The sequence below is a fragment of the Arachis duranensis genome, chromosome 3 (genome assembly GCF_000817695.3).
Source record: "Arachis duranensis cultivar V14167 chromosome 3, aradu.V14167.gnm2.J7QH, whole genome shotgun sequence".
NCBI classification, from domain to species: Eukaryota; Viridiplantae; Streptophyta; class Magnoliopsida; order Fabales; family Fabaceae; genus Arachis; species Arachis duranensis.
In genome coordinates this window covers 45,962,948-45,972,677 of record NC_029774.3, presented here as the reverse complement: position 1 = coordinate 45,972,677, position 9,730 = coordinate 45,962,948, and the positions used below count along the sequence as shown (strand labels likewise).

At 35.7% G+C, this 9,730-nt stretch overlaps 1 protein-coding gene across 1 annotated transcript in view; it reads left to right on the top strand.

Annotated features, from left to right (window-relative positions):
* The first annotated feature begins 8,766 nt into the window (after positions 1-8,766).
* LOC107479358 (cycloartenol-C-24-methyltransferase) overlaps positions 8,767-9,730 on the top strand; it is a 6,241-nt gene continuing 5,277 nt past the window's right edge. Inside the window, exon 1 of the mRNA XM_016099500.3 lies at positions 8,767-9,224. The gene's annotated coding sequence lies outside the window, so the exon portion shown is untranslated. The remainder of the gene's footprint in view (positions 9,225-9,730) is intronic.

Below are 9,730 nucleotides of genomic sequence, written 5' to 3'. Positions count from 1 at the left end.
GTTAAATGCCAAAAACAAGTTACAACCTGATGTTTAACTCCAGAAACAGCCCAAGCACGTGAGAAGCATAAGTCTCAGCCCCAGCACACACCAATGGGCCCCAGAAGTGGATTTCTGCACTATCCATCTTAGTTTACTCATTTTCTGTAAACCTAGGTTACTAGTTTAGTATTTAAACCACTTTTAGAGACTTATTTTGTATCTCATGACATTTTTATATCTGAACTTTGTACCTTTTGACGGCATGAGTCTCTAAACTCCATTGTTGGGGGTGAGGAGCTCTGCAGCGTCTCGATGAATTAATGCAATTATTTCTGTTTTCCATTCAAACACGCTTGTTCCTATCTAAGATGTTCATTCGCGCTTCACTATGAAGAAGGTGATGATCCGTGACACTCATCACCTTCCTCAATCCATGAACGTGTTCCTGACAACCACCTCCATTTTACAATAGATTGAATGAGTATCTCTTAGATTACTTAATCAGAATCTTCGTGGTATAAGCTAGAATCCATTGGCAGCATCCTTGAGAATCCAGAAAGTCTAAACCTTGTCTGTGATATTCCGAGTAGGATTCTGGGATTGGATGACTGTGACGAGCTTCAAACTCGCGAGTTTTGGGTGTTGTGACAGACGCAAAAGGATCAATGGATCTTATTTCGACATGATCGAGAACCGACAGATGATTAGCCGTGCTGTGACATAGCATTTGGACCATTTTCACTGAGAGGATGGGAAGTAGCCATTGACAACGGTGATGCCCTACATACAGCTTGCCATGGAAGGAGCCTTGCATGTATGAAAGTGAGAAAGCATTATGTTGCAGGAATTCAGAAGACAAAGCATCTCCAAAACTCCAACATAATCTCCATTATTGCGTAACAATTATTTATTTTACGCCCTTTCATTCTTTTTACAATTGAAATTAAAGAACCCTATTAGTATTCTGACTAAGAATAATAAGATAACCATAGCTTGCTTCAAGCTAACAATCTCTGTGGGATTCAACCCTTACTCATGTAAGGTATTACTTGGACGACCCAGTGCACTTGCTGGTTAGTTGTGTGGAATTACATAGTGTGAAGTAATTTTCGTGCACCAATGGATAACGAAAATATCGTTGAAGATAGAACAAACATCATACACGATGCATAATTTTAAGTAAATCAAATGACTATTACTAACCTACATCATCTTGAGCCAATACAAATTTTAACTACTGTAAGGGAAGAGTTACAAAAGAGACAAAATATATGTGTCACATCTCTTTCATGTGTTACAATGCATGTCTTGCGTTTATCAGAATTATTATCACAATATAGGCTTAGGTAAATTTATAATGACAACTTGAAAAGAGAAATTGGGTGTACTCAGTTAATGACACGATTATTGAAGTTTGAAAAATGCCAGATGTCATACGTATGGACCCTGAAGTATTTAGGCAGTTGTGTCAAAAATTAAGAGAAACTGGTAAAGTAAAAGATTCAACTCGCTCTACGGTTGAAGAGCAAGTCGCTAAATTCTTACATATTATAGGGCATAATGTTAAAACTATAACCATGTCTTTCTTCTTCCACCGCTCAGGGGAGACAATCAGTCATCACTTTCACAATATCCTACAAACTATTCTATCATTAGAGAGATAATTTTTGAAACAACCATCTGGTGAAGATATTCCTTATGAAATACTTAATAATAGTCGATTCTATCCCTTTTTTTAAGGTACTAACTCGTTTAATTTAGTTAGTGATGAGTGGATATTTTATACGCTTTTTGGCACTGTTTTCTTAGTGTTTTTAGTATATTTTGTTAAGTTTTATTATGTTTTAATAGGTTTTAGTGCAAAATTCACATTTTGGATACTACTTTGAGATTTTATGTTTTTCTTATGATTTTAGGTGATTTTTGGGTGAAATTGGCAAATTTTGGCAAAATCTGATTCAGAGGCAAAGAAATGATAGCAGATGTTGTCAAATCCTGACCTTCATGCATTCAAACGAGTATTTTTGGAGCTACAGAGGTCCAATTGACGGCTCTCAACAGCGTTGGAAAGCTAACTTCCAGGGCTTTCTAGCAATATATAATGGTTTATATTTTTCTTTGGATTGGACTGCCCAAAACGGGCGTTGAACGCCCAAACTACCCCCTTTCTGGCATTCAACACCCAAACAGGACCAACCTCCCAAGTTGAATGCCCAAACTGGTCTTCAATGCACCAAGAGAGCAAAGGAAGTAGCGTGGGCACTCCCTAGTGGGCGTTCAACGCCCACTCAACCCAGTTGGACACCAAGTTCAGCCCAAACACTCACCAAGTGGGCCCTAAAGTGGATTTTAGCACTTCTTAGCTTATTTTATTTTCTTTTTATAATTTAAAACAATATCTTTTAGGTAGTCTTAGAGTTTTTATTATAAATAAGGAACTTCCTTCTTCCTGAGGACTATGCCTCCCAGGAGGAGAGAAGCACATACACATTATTTCTATACATTATGAGTAACTAAACCTCCCATGTTAAGGTTAAGAGTTCTGTTGATTCCTATGGATTAATACAATTACTTTTCTACTTCAATCTATGTTTGATTCTATTCTATGATGCATTTTCGTTCTTCATCCTTATGAATTTGAGGTAGAATGAAAGTATGACCACCTGTTCTACATGAGTTCTTTACGAGTCTTAACCCGGATAGTATTGAGCTATAGCTTGAGAGTGCATCACGGGTTCCAATAAGTTACTTGGGCTAATTGGGATATGTGACATGAAATTCTGTTAGTCAGGGGTAATTGAGGTTCCTGTGGCTCTAAGGGCTAGAATCATAGAATGTCATTCTCTGATCCGGAAGATCCGACCTTGTTTGTGGAATTTTGAATATGATCATCAAGAGATTGAATTGCGCGCACTTCACCCTCTCGTAAATTGATCTAGCCTGTTTGGGTGTTTGGTTTGGATCTGAGGAGATTAATGACCACGACCAATGGCTTAATCACTTACAACCTTGCCATTGAAGGAATTATTCATCGTTTGAGTAGTTAGTATGACATGTTAATCCAAAAGAATAAGCATCTCTGAAGCCTTAACTGACATCTCGTTACTGTTTTTATGTTTCATTATTATTTTTTGTTCATGCGCCTACAACAAACAACAACTATCTTTCCATTCGCTTGACTAAGATCTGCAGGATAACCATAGCTTGCTCAATCCGGCAATCCTTGTGGGATTCGACCCTCACTCACCTGAGGTATTACTTGGACAACTCGGTGCACTTGCCAGTTCAGTTGTGCAAGTCACAAATTCGCACTCTAGTTAGTGACAATTATATAATTCTCAATGAATAATTATAAAAGTGTTATGTTAAGATGCCAATATATTTTCTAAAAAAAGGATTACATCAGAGCCATAGATGGAACTCATAGTCATGTGAAGGTACCAAGGGTGGAAGCCCCTCATTTTCGTGGAAGAAAAGATCACTCCACACAAAATGCTTTTGTTGCTTGTAGGTTTGATATTAAATTCACTTATGTGTTATCCGGTTGATAAGGAAAAGCCTCTGACTCAATAATTTTGAAAGATGCTTTAAGTAGGGAATACCCAATTCGGATTCTCAAAGGTCTGTGATAGTGTAATTTATGACATCAACTACATGAAGTTAAATTCATAGTCACATTATGTTATACTTTAATTTGTGTATCAAACTATTATAGGAAAATTTTATATAGGCGATGCTGGATTTATGCTAAAGCCAGTGACCCTTACACCATATAGAGGTGTTCGCTATCACTTGAAAGAGTATTTAGTACGTGAGCCACAAAATCCTAAAGAACTATTCAACCACCGGCATTCTTCATTAAGAAATGTCATCAAAAGATGTTTTAGAATTCTAAAGAAAAGATTTTCAATTATATCTGGTGACACTGAACCTTATTATTCATTTGAAACTATGAGAGACATTTTTCTAGCATGTTGTATATTGCATAACGTTTTGATGGGTATCGATGTTGATCAATCCATAATTGATCCAGTCAACCCAGAGTTGTTACAAGAACACAACGTAGATAGATCACAATCAAATTAACGTGATGAGGAATATAGACATGCAGCATTGTTAAGAGATAACATTGCAGCTAAAATGTGAAATGTGTATCAAACATTATGAGTGCTTATATGCTTCATATATATAGTTTATAGTTTGATTTGTTTAACTGGATTTTTTAGAAAATGTTACAGGTTAAATAATGCCAAATAAAGGGAATAAAATAATAGAACCTAATCAACCTTCTAAAGACAACTTAAAATGGTCTGATGATATGGATGAAGTGTTGCTGAATGCATTAGCAGAAGAAGCATTGAAAGGTAATAGACATGATGGCTCGTGGACAATCGAAGCATATGCCAATGTTGTGAAGACTTTGAGCATAGCAATAGGCCAGTACATAACTAAAAACCACATTAAGAATAGAATGAAGACATTGAAAAATCATTTTACTGAAGCATATGACTTATTTCATCACTTAACTGGATTAACATGGAATCTTATTACTAGAAAATTTGAAGCTGAAGAAAAAGTGTGGCAAGACTTTATTAAGGTATGTTAAACTTTGCTTTTATTACTTATATTTTTATTTAGTTAAAAAAAACTAATCAACATTTCTTTATGGAGGAGAAACCACATGCAGAAAAAATGAAAAAAAAATTACAACTTAAGCATTATAATATTTTGAAGGAGTTGTTCAGAGCTGATAGAGCTACTGGTAAAGGGGTGCTACTTCACGAGAAAGGATTCAACAACTTGACAGAGATCTCATTGACTGCTTGAATGACTCATTTGAAAAAGTTGGGTTTGCTGACATAGATATTAACATGTGACATGATACCACTACATTTTCGCTAATTTGGATTCACCAAGTGCTCCTTATAGTCAGCCAAATCAATTAGGAGGGACTTCAACTTCAAGAGGTACAAAGCGTAAGGCTCCTATGAATGATTTTCTGGAGGCGCAATATGAGAAAGTTGCATTGGAAATTACTAGCATGACTGATGTTGTAAAAGAAGGTAATTATCTTTCTAGCAAACTATATGATGTGGCTGAGTAAAGGTTGCTATGGCTCAGAGGCAGGTTGAATCAGCTGAGAGACAAGCTTATGTGGCTGAGAGGCAGGTTTTGGTTGCTAAAAAACAAGTCTCATTAATAGAAAGACAAGTTGCAATTACTGAAAGCCTAAAAAAGGATTAGCTATCATGCAACAAAGTAGGCCTCGCCTTTATAGCGAATAAGATGTATGTGATATATTGACTGAATTGGGTTTGGTAGGTTCATATTGGATGCAATGTCAATTTTTATGTGAAAATGAGCAGAAAAAGCGCCAACTTTTTGGTATCCCATCGAAAATGTGACTGGATGCTCTTTTCCATATTATGACTGCTATTGGTGTTCCCTTAGAAGACATGGTACTTCCAGAAAACATTCACCATTAGAAATATAATTTTATATGCACTTAATTTTTGGTTAATTTGAAGTTATTGCTTTTTAACAATTGATTCTGTGTTCATTGCCGTAAAGTATAAGTATAGGTTCATGTATTTGAATAACATATATTTTTCTGTTATATTTATGTTAACAAATGGTTACAAATCATTTTTTGTTATCTCTTTCAGAATAATTGTTTGTTTGAATAGAAAAATATAAAAAAATAATTTATTATTATCAACTATGTGCTAATTTATATTTTATGTTTATGCTTGTGCAGGAATTATAATAGTTGAAAATATTTGGGTACAACGAATATACTGCGTACTACAAGCAGAAATGGATCATGTGTTAATATATTTGATTCTAAAAAACTTTTTTTTATTGAAGTACATGTGTGCATATGACTTTAACTATATAGAATTATTTTTTTGAAGTAGGTGTATGCTAATGACTCTAACTTTGAAGAATTATTCTTTTTGAAACTGGCTTATGATTACAAAATATTATTGTAATGCTCATTGTTACTCTTTTTAGTATTTTATATTATTTAGAAATTGTATATAATCTTTGTGTACGATTTTATTATATGATCTTTGGAAAACAGAGTTAGATCTTTTTGTTTATGGCATTTAAAAAATAATGAAAAAGAGAACTATAAAAAATATTTTTTATTAATAAAAATAATATATTAAAGTCTTGAATGTTAAATTGAGTAACCAATTTTTTCTTAGAAAAAATGACTTAAATACATTAATAAAGTATACGATACGATCTTGTTTTGTCCCCCGAAAACAGAGACAGTGGTGAATTATAAGAGACTATTGCGGTGTTTTGAGTTGATGTCGGAGTTGAGCATCAATTTTGATAAGTCGAATCTGATATCCGTGAACTGTGAAAGACTTGGAAACTAATCATAGATAAGGTGGAAGAGAAGCTCAGCCTATGAAAAGCGAAGATTTTAAACAAAGCAAGCAAGCTTGTCCTCATTAAATCGGTGCTGAATAGCCTACCGGTGTATTACTTAAGTCTGTACAAGATACCAAAGGCGGTTGCGGACAAGCTGATTGCTTTGCAAAGGAGATTTATGTGGTGTAAGGGGGATGGTAATGATGGTATCCCACTAGTTAAGTGGGAGCTGGTTCAGGCACCGAAAAAGGCTGGAGGTTTGGGGGTTGGGGATGCAGTGCTTCGGAACACAACGCTCTTGTTTAAGTGGTAGTGGCGGTTTTCAAAAGAGGATTGCCCCTTATGAAAGAAGATTGTTTGCTCCTGTAACAATTTGAACCCGGGTGTCGTGTTGGTAAATCAGAAGTTCCCGGTTAAAGGAGGGCCTTGGAAGGATATATGCCAGTTAAATATAAAGGAGCAGCAGATCAGGGATAAATTGGTTACTGGCCTGGCGATGGAAGTAGGGAATGGAAGGAGCACCCTGTTTTGGAAAGATAACTGGTTGCAAGGTGGGCCGCTGAAAGGGACTTTTCCAAGACTCTTCTCTGTTTCAAATCAACAAGGTGTTATGATAGGGGATTGTGGATTTTGGGATGGGTTTAATTGGATATGGAACTTCCAGTGGAGAAGAGAGCTATTCCAATGGGAGTTGGAACTTGTCCATCAGCTTCATGAGAGGCTTCAGCCAGTAAAGCTATCAAATGGTAGACAGGATAATGTGGTTTGGAAGTTTGATAGTAAGGGTGTGTTTTCTACCAACTCCTTTATGCAGGTTCTACAATCGGATACTCTGTCAGCCGCGATCACGAGCTATAGTTTCACAAGCTCATTATGGAGAGGAGTGGTGCCTCCGAGAATTGAGCTTTTTGGATGGTTTGTGCTTGTTGGTAGGATAAATACCAAAGAGAGGTTGAGTAGGTTAGGCGTTTTTACTCACAGTGATACTATTTGTGTACTCTGTAAGAAGGAGGTAGAATCTGTACAACATCTATTTCTTGTGTGTGAAATGACATGGCAGGTGTGGTGCACGTGGTTGCGGTCTGTTGGTAGAGATTGGGCGATTCCAGGAACCATCAGAGGGCTGTTTGAGAGTTGGACTGGCTGGCACAAGAGAAAACAAGAGCAGAAGATGTGGCTGGCTGGGTTCTTTGCAGTGATTTGGAACATCTGGTTGGAACGTAATGCTAGGATTTTCAATAATAAGGAAGCAGGTGTTGAGGTCATCCAACAGAGAATGCTTTTGAATTACAAAGAATGGACTGGCAGTGATCCTTTTGGTGGTGGTTGATGGCAATGCTGGAGATGACAGGAGATTTATGCTTTTGTTTCTTTTACTGTAATACCTAACTTGTTGCTCCACTCTATTGTGTTGAGCTTTCTTTGCTTCAAAAAAAAAAGGATATTAACATAATTTTACTCTACTTTAATTTTCTCTCTTTTTAATTTTCTTTTCATTCAAGCAAAAAAATTTTTTATTTTTTTCATCTATTTTCTCTTCATCTAAATAACATACAAAAAAAATTCACTTTTTTTTTATTTTTTTCTTCTTATTTTTTTTCTCATTTTTTTCATCATATATTCAAACAAAGTGTAATTATTTGGCAATTTTCCTACATTTTTGTCTCTTGATGATATTACATTATTTGACATTGATTTGGATATTTGAATATAAGATTTGGCTACTTTAATTTTGACTTTAATTTTAATATATTGATTATATAAAAAAATTATTTAATTGAATTTGTATAATTAAATTCTTTAATTTTTTTTTGTGGCATTGACTTGGTTTAAGTATTATTTGACATCGTTAGCTAATGACTATAGGATTGCTTTTTAAATAAGGGAATAGGTTGAAGAGTTTCTAATCTTAGATATTAAAAATCACAATACTCATACACATTATATATTTTTAGTATTTAGTATTTTTTTACATTTACATACTTAACATTAAAGATTTTTTTTTACTGTTAATCTCAGTTAAATATTGAATTCAAATGTATATATTATAAGACAAATATCATTACGACTGAATCCTAACTACTAGGGTTTTTGTTTTCGTTCTGTCAAGAAAAAAGGGTTTTTTGTTTGCGTAGTATACGACATAGACTATGTGAGTGTTGTTACTCTGTCATTGAAGTCCAGCTAGTATTTTTTCAACTTTTTGAATGATTTAAATTTTAGAAAATATCAGCGGATACAAATATTCGATGAGTAATTAGTAATTACTAATTCTTCATTACCAATTCAAGGGATACAGGGACGGCCCTCGCGGGGCCCGTTGACATGGACTTGATTGCACGTTCATTCCCCAAAGTGCTGTTTCGCAGATAAGTCCACAAAGCCAACGCATCCTCACGTGCTCAGAGTCACAGTGTCACGCTACATTAACTCCCCGTATACTTTTTTTTAGTTCAGTAACTCCACTATCACTCTGACACACAGCCACAGCGCTGCCCCCTCTCGCCGGATCCACCGCATTGTGTGCTCGCGAATCGCGTCTCCTCCGGATCCACCGCATCTTGTGCTCTTGCCGGATCCACCGCACGCTCGCGTCTCGCCGCGTCTTCTCCGCTCGTCGTCCCTCGCCAGCGGTCTTGCTCCCTCTGCCTCGTATTCTGCTCGTCCGCCATCACTGCACCCAACGCCCGGTGTGCTCCACTGCTCGCGTCTGGCCTCTCTTCCTGCAGCTGTGCTTCCCGGTGAGTGCTCGCGTCTCGCCGCGCCTCCGTCCCTCCCTCGCCTCTCTTCCGCGGGTGTTGCTGCCTGCACTGCACTGCACTGCTCGATTCTGCAGCTACAACAACAGTCAACACGTAAGTTTTTTTTCAATTGTTCTAATATTCTATATTAATTTTTAATAGTTGATTCATTGATGTTATTTCTGTTAATTTTATTGTTGTTTGATTTATGAATCTGATTAGAATATGGCAGAGGTTGAACTTGAAAAGCTGAAATGGTTGAAATATTACTGTTGAATTGGTTTATGAATTGGGTTTGCTGACTATGAATATGCAGTGATTTTGTTAGTGTTGAATTGGTTTATGAATTATTTTAAATGTATAGAAAATTGAAATTCAAAGTAAAATTAAAATAATAAATTAAATATGTAAAATATAAAATTATAAAAATATTTAAAACGTAAAATTGTCTTAATGAAAGCTTTTTGGAGTTAATTAATTTATTAAATTTTATATTATAAAATTTTAAGAATTAAACTGATATTTTAATTCATTCCTCATTTGTCTATTTCTGAAATTTTAGAATTTAAAGTGGCCATCCTTCTCCATATAAACAAACAAGCTTCTCTAAAACTCAGACA